The 26,694-nt window shown below is 46.2% G+C and overlaps 17 non-coding genes and 3 pseudogenes across 17 annotated transcripts; all 20 read right to left on the reverse strand.

The window, feature by feature from the left end:
* Positions 1–744: 744 nt before the first annotated feature.
* On the reverse strand, positions 745–935 carry LOC141193815 (U2 spliceosomal RNA). Its single transcript, XR_012266623.1, has one exon. It is a non-coding gene; the product is annotated as a U2 spliceosomal RNA (small nuclear RNA).
* Positions 936–2,050: 1,115 nt separating this feature from the next.
* Positions 2,051–2,241, reverse strand: LOC141193817 (U2 spliceosomal RNA). The gene has a single exon (XR_012266625.1). It is a non-coding gene; the product is annotated as a U2 spliceosomal RNA (small nuclear RNA).
* A 1,115-nt stretch (positions 2,242–3,356) lies between these two features.
* Positions 3,357–3,547, reverse strand: LOC141193818 (U2 spliceosomal RNA). Its single transcript, XR_012266626.1, has one exon. It is a non-coding gene; the product is annotated as a U2 spliceosomal RNA (small nuclear RNA).
* A 1,115-nt stretch (positions 3,548–4,662) lies between these two features.
* Positions 4,663–4,853, reverse strand: LOC141193819 (U2 spliceosomal RNA). Its single transcript, XR_012266627.1, has one exon. It is a non-coding gene; the product is annotated as a U2 spliceosomal RNA (small nuclear RNA).
* A 1,115-nt stretch (positions 4,854–5,968) lies between these two features.
* On the reverse strand, positions 5,969–6,162 carry LOC141193623 (U2 spliceosomal RNA). Its single transcript, XR_012266527.1, has one exon. It is a non-coding gene; the product is annotated as a U2 spliceosomal RNA (small nuclear RNA).
* A 1,000-nt stretch (positions 6,163–7,162) lies between these two features.
* LOC141193590 (U2 spliceosomal RNA) lies at positions 7,163–7,353 on the reverse strand. The gene has a single exon (XR_012266496.1). It is a non-coding gene; the product is annotated as a U2 spliceosomal RNA (small nuclear RNA).
* Positions 7,354–8,468: 1,115 nt separating this feature from the next.
* LOC141193820 (U2 spliceosomal RNA) lies at positions 8,469–8,659 on the reverse strand. Its single transcript, XR_012266628.1, has one exon. It is a non-coding gene; the product is annotated as a U2 spliceosomal RNA (small nuclear RNA).
* A 1,115-nt stretch (positions 8,660–9,774) lies between these two features.
* Positions 9,775–9,965, reverse strand: LOC141193821 (U2 spliceosomal RNA). The gene has a single exon (XR_012266629.1). It is a non-coding gene; the product is annotated as a U2 spliceosomal RNA (small nuclear RNA).
* A 3,277-nt stretch (positions 9,966–13,242) lies between these two features.
* On the reverse strand, positions 13,243–13,429 carry LOC141193691 (U2 spliceosomal RNA). The gene has a single exon (XR_012266577.1). It is a non-coding gene; the product is annotated as a U2 spliceosomal RNA (small nuclear RNA).
* A 794-nt stretch (positions 13,430–14,223) lies between these two features.
* LOC141193780 (U2 spliceosomal RNA) lies at positions 14,224–14,315 on the reverse strand (annotated as a pseudogene).
* A 1,109-nt stretch (positions 14,316–15,424) lies between these two features.
* On the reverse strand, positions 15,425–15,615 carry LOC141193816 (U2 spliceosomal RNA). The gene has a single exon (XR_012266624.1). It is a non-coding gene; the product is annotated as a U2 spliceosomal RNA (small nuclear RNA).
* A 1,115-nt stretch (positions 15,616–16,730) lies between these two features.
* LOC141193823 (U2 spliceosomal RNA) lies at positions 16,731–16,921 on the reverse strand. The gene has a single exon (XR_012266630.1). It is a non-coding gene; the product is annotated as a U2 spliceosomal RNA (small nuclear RNA).
* A 1,112-nt stretch (positions 16,922–18,033) lies between these two features.
* On the reverse strand, positions 18,034–18,224 carry LOC141193824 (U2 spliceosomal RNA). The gene has a single exon (XR_012266631.1). It is a non-coding gene; the product is annotated as a U2 spliceosomal RNA (small nuclear RNA).
* Positions 18,225–19,339: 1,115 nt separating this feature from the next.
* LOC141193825 (U2 spliceosomal RNA) lies at positions 19,340–19,530 on the reverse strand. The gene has a single exon (XR_012266632.1). It is a non-coding gene; the product is annotated as a U2 spliceosomal RNA (small nuclear RNA).
* Positions 19,531–20,645: 1,115 nt separating this feature from the next.
* LOC141193707 (U2 spliceosomal RNA) lies at positions 20,646–20,831 on the reverse strand. The gene has a single exon (XR_012266589.1). It is a non-coding gene; the product is annotated as a U2 spliceosomal RNA (small nuclear RNA).
* Positions 20,832–21,542: 711 nt separating this feature from the next.
* LOC141193765 (U2 spliceosomal RNA) lies at positions 21,543–21,722 on the reverse strand (annotated as a pseudogene).
* Positions 21,723–22,837: 1,115 nt separating this feature from the next.
* LOC141193826 (U2 spliceosomal RNA) lies at positions 22,838–23,028 on the reverse strand. Its single transcript, XR_012266633.1, has one exon. It is a non-coding gene; the product is annotated as a U2 spliceosomal RNA (small nuclear RNA).
* A 1,115-nt stretch (positions 23,029–24,143) lies between these two features.
* Positions 24,144–24,334, reverse strand: LOC141193827 (U2 spliceosomal RNA). The gene has a single exon (XR_012266634.1). It is a non-coding gene; the product is annotated as a U2 spliceosomal RNA (small nuclear RNA).
* Positions 24,335–25,449: 1,115 nt separating this feature from the next.
* LOC141193708 (U2 spliceosomal RNA) lies at positions 25,450–25,635 on the reverse strand. Its single transcript, XR_012266590.1, has one exon. It is a non-coding gene; the product is annotated as a U2 spliceosomal RNA (small nuclear RNA).
* A 711-nt stretch (positions 25,636–26,346) lies between these two features.
* Positions 26,347–26,526, reverse strand: LOC141193766 (U2 spliceosomal RNA; annotated as a pseudogene).
* Positions 26,527–26,694: the final 168 nt, after the last annotated feature.

Below are 26,694 nucleotides of genomic sequence, written 5' to 3' on the forward strand. Positions count from 1 at the left end.
CTGCTGTGCACAGGTATATAAAGGCTCAGAGCCTATTATGACACGCGCAGCCAGCGTTCCATTGCCACATTCCATCTACTGCAGGCAGGATACCTGGCTGGCTGAATGTCGCTGAGAAGCTCACAGAGACCGCCATAAGCAACAGTTTAACAGAATGCCACAGACTAATCAACCAAACTTTTTGGGTTGGGTTCTCTTTTATAGTCTGCAGGCATTAAATGAAAGAAGTCAGTGTTCCAGCAGAAGGAGACAACGTTTCAGAAAAGGCATTGTAGCAAACCAAAAAAGAAATTTTAAGCGCAGCAGAGTAACCAGCGCACATACCTGTTAGCTCAGGTGAGTTTAAAAGGCTGCTGTTGATAACAAGGGCATTTGCTAAATAGATGGTGTGTGTGCAACAATATACTGAAAGGTCAATTATATTGTGCAGCTTATCTCACCACCTGTAGTTATTTAGGTGAAAGCTCCAAAATGCTTGCCTAATATGTCTGTTTATCCAAAAGGAAGTAAAAAGGGAGAGCTAGAAAGATAGCATTGCATCACATTACATGGCAATGCAATGCACAGTTGCTGAAGTTGAACCAAAATGAGCTTGTAATCTGGCTTCTGCAACTTTGAACATGAAAAATCCAATGAGGAGAAGAAAAGCAAAGCCAAAGAGTCCATCCCAAAATCCGACAAACAAGCAAAATGAACAAAAAACATTGAATTCAATTCTTTCTGATTTTAGAAACTGCATTAAAGAAGGGGTGCACCGGTCCTGGAGATACTGCAATACCAGGTCAATGCGTGGAGTGGACAGAGCAAGCTCTTTTTCCATCTCCCTGTTCTAAAAATCCATTTAATATATGGTCCCCAGATAGGGGACGTATCAGATATTAAACTGATAAGAACAGATACTACACTTGATCTTAGCCAAAAGGCCGAGAAGCGATAACCAGAATTGGTTTCAAACTGCGGAGCCACCCAAGGATCCTGAAAAGTCCATTTGTGGAGATGAGCTCCTGGACTCCCGTTAAGAAGACATGTTGTCAACCTCTAGATCCCTTACATGCCTGCACTTTTCGGCTTGCTGCTGCTGCAATCCACGCGTTTTAGATCTGCATAACTCCACCTCTTTAAACACAGCACCTTCACCCCCTGCTGTTCCCACCCGCCTCAACACCGTTGGAAGGGAGGAGAACCAATTAAGGCGGGGGGTGGGGTGGAACGAGCAGCTGTCTACCCTTAGCAGGAGGGCTCCTGATTACATACCTCTCCTGCTGCTGCTGCTGCTGGCTGTCCAGCAGCAGACTGAAGGTGGCTGCTGCTGTGCACAGGTATATAAAGGCTCAGAGCCTATTATGACACGCGCAGCCAGCGTTCCATTGCCACATTCCATCTACTGCAGGCAGGATACCTGGCTGGCTGAATGTCGCTGAGAAGCTCACAGAGACCGCCATAAGCAACAGTTTAACAGAATGCCACAGACTAATCAACCAAACTTTTTGGGTTGGGTTCTCTTTTATAGTCTGCAGGCATTAAATGAAAGAAGTCAGTGTTCCAGCAGAAGGAGACAACGTTTCAGAAAAGGCATTGTAGCAAACCAAAAAAGAAATTTTAAGCGCAGCAGAGTAACCAGCGCACATACCTGTTAGCTCAGGTGAGTTTAAAAGGCTGCTGTTGATAACAAGGGCATTTGCTAAATAGATGGTGTGTGTGCAACAATATACTGAAAGGTCAATTATATTGTGCAGCTTATCTCACCACCTGTAGTTATTTAGGTGAAAGCTCCAAAATGCTTGCCTAATATGTCTGTTTATCCAAAAGGAAGTAAAAAGGGAGAGCTAGAAAGATAGCATTGCATCACATTACATGGCAATGCAATGCACAGTTGCTGAAGTTGAACCAAAATGAGCTTGTAATCTGGCTTCTGCAACTTTGAACATGAAAAATCCAATGAGGAGAAGAAAAGCAAAGCCAAAGAGTCCATCCCAAAATCCGACAAACAAGCAAAATGAACAAAAAACATTGAATTCAATTCTTTCTGATTTTAGAAACTGCATTAAAGAAGGGGTGCACCGGTCCTGGAGATACTGCAATACCAGGTCAATGCGTGGAGTGGACAGAGCAAGCTCTTTTTCCATCTCCCTGTTCTAAAAATCCATTTAATATATGGTCCCCAGATAGGGGACGTATCAGATATTAAACTGATAAGAACAGATACTACACTTGATCTTAGCCAAAAGGCCGAGAAGCGATAACCAGAATTGGTTTCAAACTACGGAGCCACCCAAGGATCCTGAAAAGTCCATTTGTGGAGATGAGCTCCTGGACTCCCGTTAAGAAGACATGTTGTCAACCTCTAGATCCCTTACATGCCTGCACTTTTCGGCTTGCTGCTGCTGCAATCCACGCGTTTTAGATCTGCATAACTCCACCTCTTTAAACACAGCACCTTCACCCCCTGCTGTTCCCACCCGCCTCAACACCGTTGGAAGGGAGGAGAACCAATTAAGGCGGGGGGTGGGGTGGAACGAGCAGCTGTCTACCCTTAGCAGGAGGGCTCCTGATTACATACCTCTCCTGCTGCTGCTGCTGCTGGCTGTCCAGCAGCAGACTGAAGGTGGCTGCTGCTGTGCACAGGTATATAAAGGCTCAGAGCCTATTATGACACGCGCAGCCAGCGTTCCATTGCCACATTCCATCTACTGCAGGCAGGATACCTGGCTGGCTGAATGTCGCTGAGAAGCTCACAGAGACCGCCATAAGCAACAGTTTAACAGAATGCCACAGACTAATCAACCAAACTTTTTGGGTTGGGTTCTCTTTTATAGTCTGCAGGCATTAAATGAAAGAAGTCAGTGTTCCAGCAGAAGGAGACAACGTTTCAGAAAAGGCATTGTAGCAAACCAAAAAAGAAATTTTAAGCGCAGCAGAGTAACCAGCGCACATACCTGTTAGCTCAGGTGAGTTTAAAAGGCTGCTGTTGATAACAAGGGCATTTGCTAAATAGATGGTGTGTGTGCAACAATATACTGAAAGGTCAATTATATTGTGCAGCTTATCTCACCACCTGTAGTTATTTAGGTGAAAGCTCCAAAATGCTTGCCTAATATGTCTGTTTATCCAAAAGGAAGTAAAAAGGGAGAGCTAGAAAGATAGCATTGCATCACATTACATGGCAATGCAATGCACAGTTGCTGAAGTTGAACCAAAATGAGCTTGTAATCTGGCTTCTGCAACTTTGAACATGAAAAATCCAATGAGGAGAAGAAAAGCAAAGCCAAAGAGTCCATCCCAAAATCCGACAAACAAGCAAAATGAACAAAAAACATTGAATTCAATTCTTTCTGATTTTAGAAACTGCATTAAAGAAGGGGTGCACCGGTCCTGGAGATACTGCAATACCAGGTCAATGCGTGGAGTGGACAGAGCAAGCTCTTTTTCCATCTCCCTGTTCTAAAAATCCATTTAATATATGGTCCCCAGATAGGGGACGTATCAGATATTAAACTGATAAGAACAGATACTACACTTGATCTTAGCCAAAAGGCCGAGAAGCGATAACCAGAATTGGTTTCAAACTACGGAGCCACCCAAGGATCCTGAAAAGTCCATTTGTGGAGATGAGCTCCTGGACTCCCGTTAAGAAGACATGTTGTCAACCTCTAGATCCCTTACATGCCTGCACTTTTCGGCTTGCTGCTGCTGCAATCCACGCGTTTTAGATCTGCATAACTCCACCTCTTTAAACACAGCACCTTCACCCCCTGCTGTTCCCACCCGCCTCAACACCGTTGGAAGGGAGGAGAACCAATTAAGGCGGGGGGTGGGGTGGAACGAGCAGCTGTCTACCCTTAGCAGGAGGGCTCCTGATTACATACCTCTCCTGCTGCTGCTGCTGCTGGCTGTCCAGCAGCAGACTGAAGGTGGCTGCTGCTGTGCACAGGTATATAAAGGCTCAGAGCCTATTATGACACGCGCAGCCAGCGTTCCATTGCCACATTCCATCTACTGCAGGCAGGATACCTGGCTGGCTGAATGTCGCTGAGAAGCTCACAGAGACCGCCATAAGCAACAGTTTAACAGAATGCCACAGACTAATCAACCAAACTTTTTGGGTTGGGTTCTCTTTTATAGTCTGCAGGCATTAAATGAAAGAAGTCAGTGTTCCAGCAGAAGGAGACAACGTTTCAGAAAAGGCATTGTAGCAAACCAAAAAAGAAATTTTAAGCGCAGCAGAGTAACCAGCGCACATACCTGTTAGCTCAGGTGAGTTTAAAAGGCTGCTGTTGATAACAAGGGCATTTGCTAAATAGATGGTGTGTGTGCAACAATATACTGAAAGGTCAATTATATTGTGCAGCTTATCTCACCACCTGTAGTTATTTAGGTGAAAGCTCCAAAATGCTTGCCTAATATGTCTGTTTATCCAAAAGGAAGTAAAAAGGGAGAGCTAGAAAGATAGCATTGCATCACATTACATGGCAATGCAATGCACAGTTGCTGAAGTTGAACCAAAATGAGCTTGTAATCTGGCTTCTGCAACTTTGAACATGAAAAATCCAATGAGGAGAAGAAAAGCAAAGCCAAAGAGTCCATCCCAAAATCCGACAAACAAGCAAAATGAACAAAAAACATTGAATTCAATTCTTTCTGATTTTAGAAACTGCATTAAAGAAGGGGTGCACCGGTCCTGGAGATACTGCAATACCAGGTCAATGCGTGGAGTGGACAGAGCAAGCTCTTTTTCCATCTCCCTGTTCTAAAAATCCATTTAATATATGGTCCCCAGATAGGGGACGTATCAGATATTAAACTGATAAGAACAGATACTACACTTGATCTTAGCCAAAAGGCCGAGAAGCGATAACCAGAATTGGTTTCAAACTACGGAGCCACCCAAGGATCCTGAAAAGTCCATTTGTGGAGATGAGCTCCTGGACTCCCGTTAAGAAGACATGTTGTCAACCTCTAGATCCCTTACATGCCTGCACTTTTCGGCTTGCTGCTGCTGCAATCCACGCGTTTTAGATCTGCATAACTCCACCTCTTTAAACACAGCACCTTCACCCCCTGCTGTTCCCACCCGCCTCAACACCGTTGGAAGGGAGGAGAACCAATTAAGGCGGGGGGTGGGGTGGAACGAGCAGCTGTCTACCCTTAGCAGGAGGGCTCCTGATTACATACCTCTCCTGCTGCTGCTGCTGCTGGCTGTCCAGCAGCAGACTGAAGGTGGCTGCTGCTGTGCACAGGTATATAAAGGCTCAGAGCCTATTATGACACGCGCAGCCAGCGTTCCATTGCCACATTCCATCTACTGCAGGCAGGATACCTGGCTGGCTGAATGTCGCTGAGAAGCTCACAGAGACCGCCATAAGCAACAGTTTAACAGAATGCCACAGACTAATCAACCAAACTTTTTGGGTTGGGTTCTCTTTTATAGTCTGCAGGCATTAAATGAAAGAAGTCAGTGTTCCAGCAGAAGGAGACAATGTTTCAGAAAAGGCATTGTAGCAAACCAAAAAAGAAATTTTAAGCGCAGCAGAGTAACCAGCGCACATACCTGTTAGCTCAGGTGAGTTTAAAAGGCTGCTGTTGATAACAAGGGCATTTGCTAAATAGATGGTGTGTGTGCAACAATATACTGAAAGGTCAATTATATTGTGCAGCTTATCTCACCACCTGTAGTTATTTAGGTGAAAGCTCCAAAATGCTTGCCTAATATGTCTGTTTATCCAAAAGGAAGTAAAAAGGGAGAGCTAGAAAGATAGCATTGCATCACATTACATGGCAATGCAATGCACAGTTGCTGAAGTTGAACCAAAATGAGCTTGTAATCTGGCTTCTGCAACTTTGAACATGAAAAATCCAATGAGGAGAAGAAAAGCAAAGCCAAAGAGTCCATCCCAAAATCCGACAAACAAGCAAAATGAACCAAAAACATTGAATTCAATTCTTTCTGATTTTAGAAACTGCATTAAAGAAGGGGTGCACCGGTCCTGGAGATACTGCAATACCAGGTCAATGCGTGGAGTGGACAGAGCAAGCTCTTTTTCCATCTCCCTGTTCTAAAAATCCATTTAATATATGGTCCCCAGATAGGGGACGTATCAGATATTAAACTGATAAGAACAGATTTTTTTGATTGAATATATCTTTTATTAGCACAAAAAATAAGTTAACAGACAGTGTACAGTGCCGCAGCCCAGTACACACAGAATTCTACATCATATTTACATAGCATGAGGATACGACGCACTAACTAGACACATCACACCCCTATGCTACACAAAACACTCAATCTGAAAGAAAAAGCATATCAATCAATACAGTACGACGAACCGTGATAAGGGATAGGGATTGGGAAAAAGGGGATGGGGAGGGGAAAATCACAGGCCCGAAGCTTTATTGAAAGACAAGACACATAAGGGGAGAGGGGGAGGAGGGGTTTAGTCCTCATCCTCGTCCTCCGGACCGTCCATGATGGAATAGTCTCTGAGCAGGCTGTGGATCAGCCTGCGGCAGTCCTGGATGGACATCCTCTCCCTCCTCAAGATGAGCCGGTTCCTGGCGACCCAAAGGGCATCCTTGAAGCAGTTCATAAGGCGCCAAGCCTCCTGGATGGCTCCGACGGTATGAACCCCAGGGAAGAGTCCATAAAGCACAGAAAGGTGCGATAGGCTCGCCCTGGGGACAGAGTTCCTCAGGTCGTCCTCAAGTGCAGTCAATAGGCGCTGTGCAAATCCGCAGTCCCAAAAAGTGTGCAAAGATGTTTCCTCCACGAAGGGGCACCTTGGGCAGTACCGGGTCTTGCACAGGTTCCGGGCATGCATGAATGACCGGACGGGCAGTCCGCCCTGAATCGCCATCCACGACAAGTCCTTGTGCCCGTTGGTCAGCCTGTCAGACGATACATTTGTCCACACAGTCTCCAGCGTGTCCTGGTGAAGTCCTGTGATGTTCTCCACGTCATCCTTGGCTCTGATTAGCTTGTGGATAGTTTTGGGCTTCCACAAGTCGGGCTTGAGTCCCTCCAGTTGATGCTCCCCCACAAATCGAACGACGTCTCCGTAGAACCATGGCGTCGTCCAGTTGTAGGGGAAGGAGCTGTCCCACTTGTCCCAGCCGAGTCACCTCCAAAGAGGAAGCAGGAAGAAGCGAGACATGGACCTGAAAGAAGGGGTGCAACGGTCCTGGAGATACTGCAATACCAGGTCAATGCGTGGAGTGGACAGAGCAAGCTCTTTTTCCATCTCCCTGTTCTAAAAATCCATTTAATATATGGTCCCCAGATAGGGGACGTATCAGATATTAAACTGATAAGAACAGATACCACACTTGATCTTAGCCAAAAGGCCGAGAAGCGATAACCAGAATTGGTTTCAAACTACGGAGCCACCCAAGGATCCTGAAAAGTCCATTTGTGGAGATGAGCTCCTGGACTCCCGTTAAGAAGACATGTTGTCAACCTCTAGATCCCTTACATGCCTGCACTTTTCGGCTTGCTGCTGCTGCAATCCACGCGTTTTAGATCTGCATAACTCCACCTCTTTAAACACAGCACCTTCACCCCCTGCTGTTCCCACCCGCCTCAACACCGTTGGAAGGGAGGAGAACCAATTAAGGCGGGGGGTGGGGTGGAACGAGCAGCTGTCTACCCTTAGCAGGAGGGCTCCTGATTACATACCTCTCCTGCTGCTGCTGCTGCTGGCTGTCCAGCAGCAGACTGAAGGTGGCTGCTGCTGTGCACAGGTATATAAAGGCTCAGAGCCTATTATGACACGCGCAGCCAGCGTTCCATTGCCACATTCCATCTACTGCAGGCAGGATACCTGGCTGGCTGAATGTCGCTGAGAAGCTCACAGAGACCGCCATAAGCAACAGTTTAACAGAATGCCACAGACTAATCAACCAAACTTTTTGGGTTGGGTTCTCTTTTATAGTCTGCAGGCATTAAATGAAAGAAGTCAGTGTTCCAGCAGAAGGAGACAACGTTTCAGAAAAGGCATTGTAGCAAACCAAAAAAGAAATTTTAAGCGCAGCAGAGTAACCAGCGCACATACCTGTTAGCTCAGGTGAGTTTAAAAGGCTGCTGTTGATAACAAGGGCATTTGCTAAATAGATGGTGTGTGTGCAACAATATACTGAAAGGTCAATTATATTGTGCAGCTTATCTCACCACCTGTAGTTATTTAGGTGAAAGCTCCAAAATGCTTGCCTAATATGTCTGTTTATCCAAAAGGAAGTAAAAAGGGAGAGCTAGAAAGATAGCATTGCATCACATTACATGGCAATGCAATGCACAGTTGCTGAAGTTGAACCAAAATGAGCTTGTAATCTGGCTTCTGCAACTTTGAACATGAAAAATCCAATGAGGAGAAGAAAAGCAAAGCCAAAGAGTCCATCCCAAAATCCGACAAACAAGCAAAATGAACAAAAAACATTGAATTCAATTCTTTCTGATTTTAGAAACTGCATTAAAGAAGGGGTGCACCGGTCCTGGAGATACTGCAATACCAGGTCAATGCGTGGAGTGGACAGAGCAAGCTCTTTTTCCATCTCCCTGTTCTAAAAATCCATTTAATATATGGTCCCCAGATAGGGGACGTATCAGATATTAAACTGATAAGAACAGATACTACACTTGATCTTAGCCAAAAGGCCGAGAAGCGATAACCAGAATTGGTTTCAAACTACGGAGCCACCCAAGGATCCTGAAAAGTCCATTTGTGGAGATGAGCTCCTGGACTCCCGTTAAGAAGACATGTTGTCAACCTCTAGATCCCTTACATGCCTGCACTTTTCGGCTTGCTGCTGCTGCAATCCACGCGTTTTAGATCTGCATAACTCCACCTCTTTAAACACAGCACCTTCACCCCCTGCTGTTCCCACCCGCCTCAACACCGTTGGAAGGGAGGAGAACCAATTAAGGCGGGGGGTGGGGTGGAACGAGCAGCTGTCTACCCTTAGCAGGAGGGCTCCTGATTACATACCTCTCCTGCTGCTGCTGCTGCTGGCTGTCCAGCAGCAGACTGAAGGTGGCTGCTGCTGTGCACAGGTATATAAAGGCTCAGAGCCTATTATGACACGCGCAGCCAGCGTTCCATTGCCACATTCCATCTACTGCAGGCAGGATACCTGGCTGGCTGAATGTCGCTGAGAAGCTCACAGAGACCGCCATAAGCAACAGTTTAACAGAATGCCACAGACTAATCAACCAAACTTTTTGGGTTGGGTTCTCTTTTATAGTCTGCAGGCATTAAATGAAAGAAGTCAGTGTTCCAGCAGAAGGAGACAACGTTTCAGAAAAGGCATTGTAGCAAACCAAAAAAGAAATTTTAAGCGCAGCAGAGTAACCAGCGCACATACCTGTTAGCTCAGGTGAGTTTAAAAGGCTGCTGTTGATAACAAGGGCATTTGCTAAATAGATGGTGTGTGTGCAACAATATACTGAAAGGTCAATTATATTGTGCAGCTTATCTCACCACCTGTAGTTATTTAGGTGAAAGCTCCAAAATGCTTGCCTAATATGTCTGTTTATCCAAAAGGAAGTAAAAAGGGAGAGCTAGAAAGATAGCATTGCATCACATTACATGGCAATGCAATGCACAGTTGCTGAAGTTGAACCAAAATGAGCTTGTAATCTGGCTTCTGCAACTTTGAACATGAAAAATCCAATGAGGAGAAGAAAAGCAAAGCCAAAGAGTCCATCCCAAAATCCGACAAACAAGCAAAATGAACAAAAAACATTGAATTCAATTCTTTCTGATTTTAGAAACTGCATTAAAGAAGGGGTGCACCGGTCCTGGAGATACTGCAATACCAGGTCAATGCGTGGAGTGGACAGAGCAAGCTCTTTTTCCATCTCCCTGTTCTAAAAATCCATTTAATATATGGTCCCCAGATAGGGGACGTATCAGATATTAAACTGATAAGAACAGATACTACACTTGATCTTAGCCAAAAGGCCGAGAAGCGATAACCAGAATTGGTTTCAAACTACGGAGCCACCCAAGGATCCTGAAAAGTCCATTTGTGGAGATGAGCTCCTGGACTCCCGTTAAGAAGACATGTTGTCAACCTCTAGATCCCTTACATGCCTGCACTTTTCGGCTTGCTGCTGCTGCAATCCACGCGTTTTAGATCTGCATAACTCCACCTCTTTAAACACAGCACCTTCACCCCCTGCTGTTCCCACCCGCCTCAACACCGTTGGAAGGGAGGAGAACCAATTAAGGCGGGGGGTGGGGTGGAACGAGCAGCTGTCTACCCTTAGCAGGAGGGCTCCTGATTACATACCTCTCCTGCTGCTGCTGCTGCTGGCTGTCCAGCAGCAGACTGAAGGTGGCTGCTGCTGTGCACAGGTATATAAAGGCTCAGAGCCTATTATAACACGCGCAGCCAGCGTTCCATTGCCACATTCCATCTACTGCAGGCAGGATACCTGGCTGTCACGGGTGTGTTGCCACGAAGATCGTCACGAGTACACAGCCTGACTTCTCGCAGCTGACTTGTTGGTGCTTTGTGTTTTTTCGGCAGTGAAGGAGTTAATTCTCTCTCTCTGGGCTAGCTGAGGTCCAGCCTCGCCCAGCTGCAATCAATGCTTCTTTAGTGAGACTCCTTCATATTCCTGCAGGTCTGTTTGGGAGGTGTCGGTGAAAGCTTTTCATTCAGACTTACAGAGCGGATCGTGGTGTTTGGAGTTGCTGAGATAAGTGTATTTGGAAGTGTTTTTTCCCTTTCCTCGCTTTATCATTTATCTCCTTTCCCGTTGGTGTTCCCTCTGTTGTAGTTGTGTAGAAGTTGTATGCAAGGTGGTTTTGGTTTTTCCCTTGTACTGTCTCGTTCGTCTAAATACTGTGTGTGGGCATATTATTTCTGGTTCCCAATTGTTGTGATCGGGGTCCTTCTCAGGACTAGATTACTGAGGTGCAGGGATCCTCAGGAGGTAGGGGTTACGCTGGCGGCCTGGACCTCTGTACCTTTAACAGTACCTCCAGGTTGAGGGATTAGTCAGGGCCCCAGCTTAGGGTCAGCTTAGGCCCCCTACCTCCAGTATTCTGTGACAGTGTGACATTTGGTGTCTGATCGGGGGTCTCAGTTTGTGTCCAAGTTCTGGAAGGCGTTTTGTGCACGGCGGGGGATGCATTTGTCATTCTCGTCGGCTTTTCATCCTCAGACCAATGGTCAGACGGAACGTATGAACCAGAGCTTGGAGACATATCTTCGGTGTTTTGTGTCAGAGAACCAGGAGGACTGGGCTTCTTTCCTACCTCTGGCAGAGTTTGCTCTCAATAATAGGCGGAGCGAGTCCACTGGTAAGTCCCCGTTTTTTGGGGCATATGGTTTTCACCCCCAGTTTTGTACTTTCAGTAGGGGGGGCTCTTCGGGGGTTCCGGAGGAGGAACGATTTTCCTCATCTCTCGCTTCAGTATGGAGAGGGGTGCTGAAGAATCTGAATACTATGGGGAACCGATACAAACGTATGGCTGATAGGAGGAGAGTGTCTGGTCCGGACCTAAGTGTGAACGATCAGGTATGGTTGTCTACCAGGAATATTAAACTTAAGGTTCCCTCCTGGAAACTGGGTCCCAGGTTCATCGGGCCGTACAGAATCAGTTCTATTATTAATCCGGTGGCATTCCGTCTTGACCTCCCCCCTACGTTTAAAATTCACAACGTGTTTCACAGATCATTGCTTAAGAGGTATGTGGCGCCGGTGGTACCGTCACTTTTACCTCCCCCTCCTGTGGTTGTCAATGGTAACTTGGAGTTCCAGGTATCGAGGGTCATTGATTCACGCTTTAATCGCCGGTCCCTTCAGTACTTGGTTCATTGGAAGGGGTATGGTCCTGAGGAGAGGATGTGGGTTCCTGCGTCGGATATTAACGCAGACCGATTAGTTCGGGCCTTCCACACGACTCACCCGAATAAACCTGGCCCTGAGGGTCCGGAGGCCCCTCGTAGAAGGGGGGGTACTGTCACGGGTGTGTTGCCACGAAGATCGTCACGAGTACACAGCCTGACTTCTCGCAGCTGACTTGTTGGTGCTTTGTGTTTTTTCGGCAGTGAAGGAGTTAATTCTCTCTCTCTGGGCTAGCTGAGGTCCAGCCTCGCCCAGCTGCAATCAATGCTTCTTTAGTGAGACTCCTTCATATTCCTGCAGGTCTGTTTGGGAGGTGTCGGTGAAAGCTTTTCATTCAGACTTACAGAGCGGATCGTGGTGTTTGGAGTTGCTGAGATAAGTGTATTTGGAAGTGTTTTTTCCCTTTCCTCGCTTTATCATTTATCTCCTTTCCCGTTGGTGTTCCCTCTGTTGTAGTTGTGTAGAAGTTGTATGCAAGGTGGTTTTGGTTTTTCCCTTGTACTGTCTCGTTCGTCTAAATACTGTGTGTGGGCATATTATTTCTGGTTCCCAATTGTTGTGATCGGGGTCCTTCTCAGGACTAGATTACTGAGGTGCAGGGATCCTCAGGAGGTAGGGGTTACGCTGGCGGCCTGGACCTCTGTACCTTTAACAGTACCTCCAGGTTGAGGGATTAGTCAGGGCCCCAGCTTAGGGTCAGCTTAGGCCCCCTACCTCCAGTATTCTGTGACAGTGTGACACTGGCTGGCTGAATGTCGCTGAGAAGCTCACAGAGACCGCCATAAGCAACAGTTTAACAGAATGCCACAGACTAATCAACCAAACTTTTTGGGTTGGGTTCTCTTTTATAGTCTGCAGGCATTAAATGAAAGAAGTCAGTGTTCCAGCAGAAGGAGACAACGTTTCAGAAAAGGCATTGTAGCAAACCAAAAAAGAAATTTTAAGCGCAGCAGAGTAACCAGCGCACATACCTGTTAGCTCAGGTGAGTTTAAAAGGCTGCTGTTGATAACAAGGGCATTTGCTAAATAGATGGTGTGTGTGCAACAATATACTGAAAGGTCAATTATATTGTGCAGCTTATCTCACCACCTGTAGTTATTTAGGTGAAAGCTCCAAAATGCTTGCCTAATATGTCTGTTTATCCAAAAGGAAGTAAAAAGGGAGAGCTAGAAAGATAGCATTGCATCACATTACATGGCAATGCAATGCACAGTTGCTGAAGTTGAACCAAAATGAGCTTGTAATCTGGCTTCTGCAACTTTGAACATGAAAAATCCAATGAGGAGAAGAAAAGCAAAGCCAAAGAGTCCATCCCAAAATCCGACAAACAAGCAAAATGAACAAAAAACATTGAATTCAATTCTTTCTGATTTTAGAAACTGCATTAAAGAAGGGGTGCACCGGTCCTGGAGATACTGCAATACCAGGTCAATGCGTGGAGTGGACAGAGCAAGCTCTTTTTCCATCTCCCTGTTCTAAAAATCCATTTAATATATGGTCCCCAGATAGGGGACGTATCAGATATTAAACTGATAAGAACAGATTTTTTTTTTTTTTTATCGAAAGCCCGAATTCGTGTACAAAACCCGAGTGCGCTTAAAAAAGTGACAAGTGCCACAAAAAAAAAGTGCACTAGGATGCTGGTCTTCTTGAAACCCTCTCCAAAAGGAGAAGGGTCCCCCAAACCATTCCCCGTCCCTCCGAGCCAGAAGGCCACAGCGAGGCACAGGGACAAATAGCCACCTCCAGCCGGAGCCAGAGGCGACCCAATCTTACCCTCAATACCTGCCCGAGTTCTCACCCGAGCAAGGCACTGGGAGCCAAAGACTGTGCTCCCCTCCCGGAAGAGGGGAGCCAACAACGCTCTCCTCCCGAAAGAGGAGAGCCAGTGGGTTCAGGGGGGAGCGGAACCTGATGGCCACACACTCCCCCCCTAGACCTGCCAAGAGAGGAACCCGTAAGGGAACCGCATCCCGACAAAATCCTAGTAAGGACGTGGACACACGTGAAAAAGTGGACACACAGTGATAAAAAAAAATTAAATAAATAGTGAAGGTTTCACAGTATAATACTGCCCGGACCTTCGACCGGGAATTGAAAAATTCCCCATCCTAAGGCCAGAAGGCCCGGAATAAGGGTGTGTGTGAAGAAAGAAATATTGAAGTGCTAGTGCAAATGTGCCATAAACTCAAGTGGGGTTCCCAATCCCAGTGAGTTAAGGCACCCCAGGGTCACCACTCCTGGGGCACTTCACACTTCGGGCTTTCGATCTTCCCCGGCCCAATGGCGTCGATCCTGGGGGGCCATGCTTTCCACCAGATGACTATATTAGCCACCTGGCGTACTAACAAGCGCCTAAACCCCAGTGTGCATAATGTATCAATCTACTAGGGCGGCAAACATCCAAAACCGCCTTTTCGAAAGATACTACACTTGATCTTAGCCAAAAGGCCGAGAAGCGATAACCAGAATTGGTTTCAAACTACGGAGCCACCCAAGGATCCTGAAAAGTCCATTTGTGGAGATGAGCTCCTGGACTCCCGTTAAGAAGACATGTTGTCAACCTCTAGATCCCTTACATGCCTGCACTTTTCGGCTTGCTGCTGCTGCAATCCACGCGTTTTAGATCTGCATAACTCCACCTCTTTAAACACAGCACCTTCACCCCCTGCTGTTCCCACCCGCCTCAACACCGTTGGAAGGGAGGAGAACCAATTAAGGCGGGGGGTGGGGTGGAACGAGCAGCTGTCTACCCTTAGCAGGAGGGCTCCTGATTACATACCTCTCCTGCTGCTGCTGGCTGTCCAGCAGCAGACTGAAGGTGGCTGCTGCTGTGCACAGGTATATAAAGGCTCAGAGCCTATTATGACACGCGCAGCCAGCGTTCCATTGCCACATTCCATCTACTGCAGGCAGGATACCTGGCTGGCTGAATGTCGCTGAGAAGCTCACAGAGACCGCCATAAGCAACAGTTTAACAGAATGCCACAGACTAATCAACCAAACTTTTTGGGTTGGGTTCTCTTTTATAGTCTGCAGGCATTAAATGAAAGAAGTCAGTGTTCCAGCAGAAGGAGACAACGTTTCAGAAAAGGCATTGTAGCAAACCAAAAAAGAAATTTTAAGCGCAGCAGAGTAACCAGCGCACATACCTGTTAGCTCAGGTGAGTTTAAAAGGCTGCTGTTGATAACAAGGGCATTTGCTAAATAGATGGTGTGTGTGCAACAATATACTGAAAGGTCAATTATATTGTGCAGCTTATCTCACCACCTGTAGTTATTTAGGTGAAAGCTCCAAAATGCTTGCCTAATATGTCTGTTTATCCAAAAGGAAGTAAAAAGGGAGAGCTAGAAAGATAGCATTGCATCACATTACATGGCAATGCAATGCACAGTTGCTGAAGTTGAACCAAAATGAGCTTGTAATCTGGCTTCTGCAACTTTGAACATGAAAAATCCAATGAGGAGAAGAAAAGCAAAGCCAAAGAGTCCATCCCAAAATCCGACAAACAAGCAAAATGAACAAAAAACATTGAATTCAATTCTTTCTGATTTTAGAAACTGCATTAAAGAAGGGGTGCACCGGTCCTGGAGATACTGCAATACCAGGTCAATGCGTGGAGTGGACAGAGCAAGCTCTTATTCCATCTCCCTGTTCTAAAAATCCATTTAATATATGGTCCCCAGATAGGGGACGTATCAGATATTAAACTGATAAGAACAGATACTACACTTGATCTTAGCCAAAAGGCCGAGAAGCGATAACCAGAATTGGTTTCAAACTACGGAGCCACCCAAGGATCCTGAAAAGTCCATTTGTGGAGATGAGCTCCTGGACTCCCGTTAAGAAGACATGTTGTCAACCTCTAGATCCCTTACATGCCTGCACTTTTCGGCTTGCTGCTGCTGCAATCCACGCGTTTTAGATCTGCATAACTCCACCTCTTTAAACACAGCACCTTCACCCCCTGCTGTTCCCACCCGCCTCAACACCGTTGGAAGGGAGGAGAACCAATTAAGGCGGGGGGTGGGGTGGAACGAGCAGCTGTCTACCCTTAGCAGGAGGGCTCCTGATTACATACCTCTCCTGCTGCTGCTGCTGCTGGCTGTCCAGCAGCAGACTGAAGGTGGCTGCTGCTGTGCACAGGTATATAAAGGCTCAGAGCCTATTATGACACGCGCAGCCAGCGTTCCATTGCCACATTCCATCTACTGCAGGCAGGATACCTGGCTGGCTGAATGTCGCTGAGAAGCTCACAGAGACCGCCATAAGCAACAGTTTAACAGAATGCCACAGACTAATCAACCAAACTTTTTGGGTTGGGTTCTCTTTTATAGTCTGCAGGCATTAAATGAAAGAAGTCAGTGTTCCAGCAGAAGGAGACAACGTTTCAGAAAAGGCATTGTAGCAAACCAAAAAAGAAATTTTAAGCGCAGCAGAGTAACCAGCGCACATACCTGTTAGCTCAGGTGAGTTTAAAAGGCTGCTGTTGATAACAAGGGCATTTGCTAAATAGATGGTGTGTGTGCAACAATATACTGAAAGGTCAATTATATTGTGCAGCTTATCTCACCACCTGTAGTTATTTAGGTGAAAGCTCCAAAATGCTTGCCTAATATGTCTGTTTATCCAAAAGGAAGTAAAAAGGGAGAGCTAGAAAGATAGCATTGCATCACATTACATGGCAATGCAATGCACAGTTGCTGAAGTTGAACCAAAATGAGCTTGTAATCTGGCTTCTGCAACTTTGAACATGAAAAATCCAATGAGGAGAAGAAAAGCAAAGCCAAAGAGTCCATCCCAAAATCCGACAAACAAGCAAAATGAACAAAAAACATTGAATTCAATTCTTTCTGATTTTAGAAACTGCATTAAAGAAGGGGTGCACCGGTCCTGGAGATACTGCAATACCAGGTCAATGCGTGGAGTGGACAGAGCAAGCTCTTTTTCCATCTCCCTGTTCTAAAAATCCATTTAATATATGGTCCCCAGATAGGGGACGTATCAGATATTAAACTGATAAGAACAGATACTACACTTGATCTTAGCCAAAAGGCCGAGAAGCGATAACCAGAATTGGTTTCAAACTACGGAGCCACCCAAGGATCCTGAAAAGTCCATTTGTGGAGATGAGCTCCTGGACTCCCGTTAAGAAGACATGTTGTCAACCTCTAGATCCCTTACATGCCTGCACTTTTCGGCTTGCTGCTGCTGCAATCCACGCGTTTTAGATCTGCATAACTCCACCTCTTTAAACACAGCACCTTCACCCCCTGCTGTTCCCACCCGCCTCAACACCGTTGGAAGGGAGGAGAACCAATTAAGGCGGGGGGTGGGGTGGAACGAGCAGCTGTCTACCCTTAGCAGGAGGGCTCCTGATTACATACCTCTCCTGCTGCTGCTGCTGGCTGTCCAGCAGCAGACTGAAGGTGGCTGCTGCTGTGCACAGGTATATAAAGGCTCAGAGCCTATTATGACACGCGCAGCCAGCGTTCCATTGCCACATTCCATCTACTGCAGGCAGGATACCTGGCTGGCTGAATGTCGCTGAGAAGCTCACAGAGACCGCCATAAGCAACAGTTTAACAGAATGCCACAGACTAATCAACCAAACTTTTTGGGTTGGGTTCTCTTTTATAGTCTGCAGGCATTAAATGAAAGAAGTCAGTGTTCCAGCAGAAGGAGACAACGTTTCAGAAAAGGCATTGTAGCAAACCAAAAAAGAAATTTTAAGCGCAGCAGAGTAACCAGCGCACATACCTGTTAGCTCAGGTGAGTTTAAAAGGCTGCTGTTGATAACAAGGGCATTTGCTAAATAGATGGTGTGTGTGCAACAATATACTGAAAGGTCAATTATATTGTGCAGCTTATCTCACCACCTGTAGTTATTTAGGTGAAAGCTCCAAAATGCTTGCCTAATATGTCTGTTTATCCAAAAGGAAGTAAAAAGGGAGAGCTAGAAAGATAGCATTGCATCACATTACATGGCAATGCAATGCACAGTTGCTGAAGTTGAACCAAAATGAGCTTGTAATCTGGCTTCTGCAACTTTGAACATGAAAAATCCAATGAGGAGAAGAAAAGCAAAGCCAAAGAGTCCATCCCAAAATCCGACAAACAAGCAAAATGAACAAAAAACATTGAATTCAATTCTTTCTGATTTTAGAAACTGCATTAAAGAAGGGGTGCACCGGTCCTGGAGATACTGCAATACCAGGTCAATGCGTGGAGTGGACAGAGCAAGCTCTTTTTCCATCTCCCTGTTCTAAAAATCCATTTAATATATGGTCCCCAGATAGGGGACGTATCAGATATTAAACTGATAAGAACAGATACTACACTTGATCTTAGCCAAAAGGCCGAGAAGCGATAACCAGAATTGGTTTCAAACTACGGAGCCACCCAAGGATCCTGAAAAGTCCATTTGTGGAGATGAGCTCCTGGACTCCCGTTAAGAAGACATGTTGTCAACCTCTAGATCCCTTACATGCCTGCACTTTTCGGCTTGCTGCTGCTGCAATCCACGCGTTTTAGATCTGCATAACTCCACCTCTTTAAACACAGCACCTTCACCCCCTGCTGTTCCCACCCGCCTCAACACCGTTGGAAGGGAGGAGAACCAATTAAGGCGGGGGGTGGGGTGGAACGAGCAGCTGTCTACCCTTAGCAGGAGGGCTCCTGATTACATACCTCTCCTGCTGCTGCTGCTGCTGGCTGTCCAGCAGCAGACTGAAGGTGGCTGCTGCTGTGCACAGGTATATAAAGGCTCAGAGCCTATTATGACACGCGCAGCCAGCGTTCCATTGCCACATTCCATCTACTGCAGGCAGGATACCTGGCTGGCTGAATGTCGCTGAGAAGCTCACAGAGACCGCCATAAGCAACAGTTTAACAGAATGCCACAGACTAATCAACCAAACTTTTTGGGTTGGGTTCTCTTTTATAGTCTGCAGGCATTAAATGAAAGAATTCAGTGTTCCAGCAGAAGGAGACAACGTTTCAGAAAAGGCATTGTAGCAAACCAAAAAAGAAATTTTAAGCGCAGCAGAGTAACCAGCGCACATACCTGTTAGCTCAGGTGAGTTTAAAAGGCTGCTGTTGATAACAAGGGCATTTGCTAAATAGATGGTGTGTGTGCAACGATATACTGAAAGGTCAATTATATTGTGCAGCTTATCTCACCACCTGTAGTTATTTAGGTGAAAGCTCCAAAATGCTTGCCTAATATGTCTGTTTATCCAAAAGGAAGTAAAAAGGGAGAGCTAGAAAGATAGCATTGCATCACATTACATGGCAATGCAATGCACAGTTGCTGAAGTTGAACCAAAATGAGCTTGTAATCTGGCTTCTGCAACTTTGAACATGAAAAATCCAATGAGGAGAAGAAAAGCAAAGCCAAAGAGTCCATCCCAAAATCCGACAAACAAGCAAAATGAACAAAAAACATTGAATTCAATTCTTTCTGATTTTAGAAACTGCATTAAAGAAGGGGTGCACCGGTCCTGGAGATACTGCAATACCAGGTCAATGCGTGGAGTGGACAGAGCAAGCTCTTTTTCCATCTCCCTGTTCTAAAAATCCATTTAATATATGGTCCCCAGATAGGGGACGTATCAGATATTAAACTGATAAGAACAGATACTACACTTGATCTTAGCCAAAAGGCCGAGAAGCGATAACCAGAATTGGTTTCAAACTACGGAGCCACCCAAGGATCCTGAAAAGTCCATTTGTGGAGATGAGCTCCTGGACTCCCGTTAAGAAGACATGTTGTCAACCTCTAGATCCCTTACATGCCTGCACTTTTCGGCTTGCTGCTGCTGCAATCCACGCGTTTTAGATCTGCATAACTCCACCTCTTTAAACACAGCACCTTCACCCCCTGCTGTTCCCACCCGCCTCAACACCGTTGGAAGGGAGGAGAACCAATTAAGGCGGGGGGTGGGGTGGAACGAGCAGCTGTCTACCCTTAGCAGGAGGGCTCCTGATTACATACCTCTCCTGCTGCTGCTGCTGCTGGCTGTCCAGCAGCAGACTGAAGGTGGCTGCTGCTGTGCACAGGTATATAAAGGCTCAGAGCCTATTATGACACGCGCAGCCAGCGTTCCATTGCCACATTCCATCTACTGCAGGCAGGATACCTGGCTGGCTGAATGTCGCTGAGAAGCTCACAGAGACCGCCATAAGCAACAGTTTAACAGAATGCCACAGACTAATCAACCAAACTTTTTGGGTTGGGTTCTCTTTTATAGTCTGCAGGCATTAAATGAAAGAAGTCAGTGTTCCAGCAGAAGGAGACAACGTTTCAGAAAAGGCATTGTAGCAAACCAAAAAAGAAATTTTAAGCGCAGCAGAGTAACCAGCGCACATACCTGTTAGCTCAGGTGAGTTTAAAAGGCTGCTGTTGATAACAAGGGCATTTGCTAAATAGATGGTGTGTGTGCAACGATATACTGAAAGGTCAATTATATTGTGCAGCTTATCTCACCACCTGTAGTTATTTAGGTGAAAGCTCCAAAATGCTTGCCTAATATGTCTGTTTATCCAAAAGGAAGTAAAAAGGGAGAGCTAGAAAGATAGCATTGCATCACATTACATGGCAATGCAATGCACAGTTGCTGAAGTTGAACCAAAATGAGCTTGTAATCTGGCTTCTGCAACTTTGAACATGAAAAATCCAATGAGGAGAAGAAAAGCAAAGCCAAAGAGTCCATCCCAAAATCCGACAAACAAGCAAAATGAACAAAAAACATTGAATTAAATTCTTTCTGATTTTAGAAACTGCATTAAAGAAGGGGTGCACCGGTCCTGGAGATACTGCAATACCAGGTCAATGCGTGGAGTGGACAGAGCAAGCTCTTTTTCCATCTCCCTGTTCTAAAAATCCATTTAATATATGGTCCCCAGATAGGGGACGTATCAGATATTAAACTGATAAGAACAGATTTTTTTTTTTTTTTTTTTATCGAAAGCCCGAATTCGTGTACAAAACCCGAGTGCGCTTAAAAAAGTGACAAGTGCCACAAAAAAAAGTGCACTAGGATGCTGGTCTTCTTGAAACCCTCTCCAAAAGGAGAAGGGTCCCCCAAACCATTCCCCGTCCCTCCGAGCCAGAAGGCCACAGCGAGGAACAGGGACAAATAGCCACCTCCAGCCGGAGCCAGAGGCGACCCAATCTTACCCCCAATACCTGCCCGATTTCTCACCCGAGCAAGGCACTGGGAGCCAAAGACTGTGCTCCCCTCCCGGAAGAGGGGAGCCAACAACGCTCTCCTCCCGAAAGAGGAGAGCCAGTGGGGTTCAGGGGGGAGCGGAACCTGATGGCCACACACTCCCCCCCTAGACCTGCCAAGAGAGGAACCCGTAAGGGAACAGCATCCCGACAAAATCCTAGTAAGGACGTGGACACACGTGAAAAAGTGGACACACAGTGACAAAAAAAAATTAAATAAATAGTGAAGGTTTCACAGTATAATACTGCCCGGACCTTCGACCGGGAATTGAAAAATTCCCCATCCTAAGGCCAGAAGGCCCGGAATAAGGGTGTGTGTGAAGAAAGAAATATTGAAGTGCTAGTGCAAATGTGCCATAAACTCAAGTGGGGTTCCCAATCCCAGTGAGTTAAGGCACCCCAGGGTCACCACTCCTGGGGCACTTCACACTTCGGGCTTTCGATCTTCCCCGGCCCAATGGCGTCGATCCTGGGGGGCCATGCTTTCCACCAGATCACTATATTAGCCACCTGGCGTACTAACAAGCGCCTAAACCCCAGTGTGCATAATGTATCAATCTACTAGGGCGGCCAACATCCAAAACCGCCTTTTCGAAAGATACTACACTTGATCTTAGCCAAAAGGCCGAGAAGCGATAACCAGAATTGGTTTCAAACTACGGAGCCACCCAAGGATCCTGAAAAGTCCATTTGTGGAGATGAGCTCCTGGACTCCCGTTAAGAAGACATGTTGTCAACCTCTAGATCCCTTACATGCCTGCACTTTTCGGCTTGCTGCTGCTGCAATCCACGCGTTTTAGATCTGCATAACTCCACCTCTTTAAACACAGCACCTTCACCCCCTGCTGTTCCCACCCGCCTCAACACCGTTGGAAGGGAGGAGAACCAATTAAGGCGGGGGGTGGGGTGGAACGAGCAGCTGTCTACCCTTAGCAGGAGGGCTCCTGATTACATACCTCTCCTGCTGCTGCTGCTGCTGGCTGTCCAGCAGCAGACTGAAGGTGGCTGCTGCTGTGCACAGGTATATAAAGGCTCAGAGCCTATTATGACACGCGCAGCCAGCGTTCCATTGCCACATTCCATCTACTGCAGGCAGGATACCTGGCTGGCTGAATGTCGCTGAGAAGCTCACAGAGACCGCCATAAGCAACAGTTTAACAGAATGCCACAGACTAATCAACCAAACTTTTTGGGTTGGGTTCTCTTTTATAGTCTGCAGGCATTAAATGAAAGAAGTCAGTGTTCCAGCAGAAGGAGACAACGTTTCAGAAAAGGCATTGTAGCAAACCAAAAAAGAAATTTTAAGCGCAGCAGAGTAACCAGCGCACATACCTGTTAGCTCAGGTGAGTTTAAAAGGCTGCTGTTGATAACAAGGGCATTTGCTAAATAGATGGTGTGTGTGCAACAATATACTGAAAGGTCAATTATATTGTGCAGCTTATCTCACCACCTGTAGTTATTTAGGTGAAAGCTCCAAAATGCTTGCCTAATATGTCTGTTTATCCAAAAGGAAGTAAAAAGGGAGAGCTAGAAAGATAGCATTGCATCACATTACATGGCAATGCAATGCACAGTTGCTGAAGTTGAACCAAAATGAGCTTGTAATCTGGCTTCTGCAACTTTGAACATGAAAAATCCAATGAGGAGAAGAAAAGCAAAGCCAAAGAGTCCATCCCAAAATCCGACAAACAAGCAAAATGAACAAAAAACATTGAATTCAATTCTTTCTGATTTTAGAAACTGCATTAAAGAAGGGGTGCACCGGTCCTGGAGATACTGCAATACCAGGTCAATGCGTGGAGTGGACAGAGCAAGCTCTTTTTCCATCTCCCTGTTCTAAAAATCCATTTAATATATGGTCCCCAGATAGGGGACGTATCAGATATTAAACTGATAAGAACAGATACTACACTTGATCTTAGCCAAAAGGCCGAGAAGCGATAACCAGAATTGGTTTCAAACTACAGAGCCACCCAAGGATCCTGAAAAGTCCATTTGTGGAGATGAGCTCCTGGACTCCCGTTAAGAAGACATGTTGTCAACCTCTAGATCCCTTACATGCCTGCACTTTTCGGCTTGCTGCTGCTGCAATCCACGCGTTTTAGATCTGCATAACTCCACCTCTTTAAACACAGCACCTTCACCCCCTGCTGTTCCCACCCGCCTCAACACCGTTGGAAGGGAGGAGAACCAATTAAGGCGGGGGGTGGGGTGGAACGAGCAGCTGTCTACCCTTAGCAGGAGGGCTCCTGATTACATACCTCTCCTGCTGCTGCTGCTGCTGGCTGTCCAGCAGCAGACTGAAGGTGGCTGCTGCTGTGCACAGGTATATAAAGGCTCAGAGCCTATTATGACACGCGCAGCCAGCGTTCCATTGCCACATTCCATCTACTGCAGGCAGGATACCTGGCTGGCTGAATGTCGCTGAGAAGCTCACAGAGACCGCCATAAGCAACAGTTTAACAGAATGCCACAGACTAATCAACCAAACTTTTTGGGTTGGGTTCTCTTTTATAGTCTGCAGGCATTAAATGAAAGAAGTCAGTGTTCCAGCAGAAGGAGACAACGTTTCAGAAAAGGCATTGTAGCAAACCAAAAAAGAAATTTTAAGCGCAGCAGAGTAACCAGCGCACATACCTGTTAGCTCAGGTGAGTTTAAAAGGCTGCTGTTGATAACAAGGGCATTTGCTAAATAGATGGTGTGTGTGCAACAATATACTGAAAGGTCAATTATATTGTGCAGCTTATCTCACCACCTGTAGTTATTTAGGTGAAAGCTCCAAAATGCTTGCCTAATATGTCTGTTTATCCAAAAGGAAGTAAAAAGGGAGAGCTAGAAAGATAGCATTGCATCACATTACATGGCAATGCAATGCACAGTTGCTGAAGTTGAACCAAAATGAGCTTGTAATCTGGCTTCTGCAACTTTGAACATGAAAAATCCAATGAGGAGAAGAAAAGCAAAGCCAAAGAGTCCATCCCAAAATCCGACAAACAAGCAAAATGAACAAAAAACATTGAATTCAATTCTTTCTGATTTTAGAAACTGCATTAAAGAAGGGGTGCACCGGTCCTGGAGATACTGCAATACCAGGTCAATGCGTGGAGTGGACAGAGCAAGCTCTTTTTCCATCTCCCTGTTCTAAAAATCCATTTAATATATGGTCCCCAGATAGGGGACGTATCAGATATTAAACTGATAAGAACAGATACTACACTTGATCTTAGCCAAAAGGCCGAGAAGCGATAACCAGAATTGGTTTCAAACTACGGAGCCACCCAAGGATCCTGAAAAGTCCATTTGTGGAGATGAGCTCCTGGACTCCCGTTAAGAAGACATGTTGTCAACCTCTAGATCCCTTACATGCCTGCACTTTTCGGCTTGCTGCTGCTGCAATCCACGCGTTTTAGATCTGCATAACTCCACCTCTTTAAACACAACACCTTCACCCCCTGCTGTTCCCACCCGCCTCAACACCGTTGGAAGGGAGGAGAACCAATTAAGGCGGGGGGTGGGGTGGAACGAGCAGCTGTCTACCCTTAGCAGGAGGGCTCCTGATTACATACCTCTCCTGCTGCTGCTCCTGCTGGCTGTCCAGCAGCAGACTGAAGGTGGCTGCTGCTGTGCACAGGTATATAAAGGCTCAGAGCCTATTATGACACGCGCAGCCAGCGTTCCATTGCCACATTCCATCTACTGCAGGCAGGATACCTGGCTGGCTGAATGTCGCTGAGAAGCTCACAGAGACCGCCATAAGCAACAGTTTAACAGAATGCCACAGACTAATCAACCAAACTTTTTGGGTTGGGTTCTCTTTTATAGTCTGCAGGCATTAAATGAAAGAAGTCAGTGTTCCAGCAGAAGGAGACAACGTTTCAGAAAAGGCATTGTAGCAAACCAAAAAAGAAATTTTAAGCGCAGCAGAGTAACCAGCGCACATACCTGTTAGCTCAGGTGAGTTTAAAAGGCTGCTGTTGATAACAAGGGCATTTGCTAAATAGATGGTGTGTGTGCAACAATATACTGAAAGGTCAATTATATTGTGCAGCTTATCTCACCACCTGTAGTTATTTAGGTGAAAGCTCCAAAATGCTTGCCTAATATGTCTGTTTATCCAAAAGGAAGTAAAAAGGGAGAGCTAGAAAGATAGCATTGCATCACATTACATGGCAATGCAATGCACAGTTGCTGAAGTTGAACCAAAATGAGCTTGTAATCTGGCTTCTGCAACTTTGAACATGAAAAATCCAATGAGGAGAAGAAAAGCAAAGCCAAAGAGTCCATCCCAAAATCCGACAAACAAGCAAAATGAACAAAAAACATTGAATTCAATTCTTTCTGATTTTAGAAACTGCATTAAAGAAGGGGTGCACCGGTCCTGGAGATACTGCAATACCAGGTCAATGCGTGGAGTGGACAGAGCAAGCTCTTTTTCCATCTCCCTGTTCTAAAAATCCATTTAATATATGGTCCCCAGATAGGGGACGTATCAGATATTAAACTGATAAGAACAGATTTTTTTTTTTTTTTTTTTATCGAAAGCCCGAATTCGTGTACAAAACCCGAGTGCGCTTAAAAAAGTGACAAGTGCCACAAAAAAAAGTGCACTAGGATGCTGGTCTTCTTGAAACCCTCTCCAAAAGGAGAAGGGTCCCCCAAACCATTCCCCGTCCCTCCGAGCCAGAAGGCCACAGCGAGGAACAGGGACAAATAGCCACCTCCAGCCGGAGCCAGAGGCGACCCAATCTTACCCCCAATACCTGCCCGATTTCTCACCCGAGCAAGGCACTGGGAGCCAAAGACTGTGCTCCCCTCCCGGAAGAGGGGAGCCAACAACGCTCTCCTCCCGAAAGAGGAGAGCCAGTGGGGTTCAGGGGGGAGCGGAACCTGATGGCCACACACTCCCCCCCTAGACCTGCCAAGAGAGGAACCCGTAAGGGAACAGCATCCCGACAAAATCCTAGTAAGGACGTGGACACACGTGAAAAAGTGGACACACAGTGACAAAAAAAAATTAAATAAATAGTGAAGGTTTCACAGTATAATACTGCCCGGACCTTCGACCGGGAATTGAAAAATTCCCCATCCTAAGGCCAGAAGGCCCGGAATAAGGGTGTGTGTGAAGAAAGAAATATTGAAGTGCTAGTGCAAATGTGCCATAAACTCAAGTGGGGTTCCCAATCCCAGTGAGTTAAGGCACCCCAGGGTCACCACTCCTGGGGCACTTCACACTTCGGGCTTTCGATCTTCCCCGGCCCAATGGCGTCGATCCTGGGGGGCCATGCTTTCCACCAGATCACTATATTAGCCACCTGGCGTACTAACAAGCGCCTAAACCCCAGTGTGCATAATGTATCAATCTACTAGGGCGGCCAACATCCAAAACCGCCTTTTCGAAAGATACTACACTTGATCTTAGCCAAAAGGCCGAGAAGCGATAACCAGAATTGGTTTCAAACTACGGAGCCACCCAAGGATCCTGAAAAGTCCATTTGTGGAGATGAGCTCCTGGACTCCCGTTAAGAAGACATGTTGTCAACCTCTAGATCCCTTACATGCCTGCACTTTTCGGCTTGCTGCTGCTGCAATCCACGCGTTTTAGATCTG

The sequence above is a fragment of the Phyllobates terribilis genome, unplaced genomic scaffold (genome assembly GCF_046119375.1).
Source record: "Phyllobates terribilis strain yellow unplaced genomic scaffold, ASM4611937v1 Scaffold_66__1_contigs__length_7565176, whole genome shotgun sequence".
In the NCBI taxonomy this organism is placed as follows: Eukaryota; Metazoa; Chordata; class Amphibia; order Anura; family Dendrobatidae; genus Phyllobates; species Phyllobates terribilis.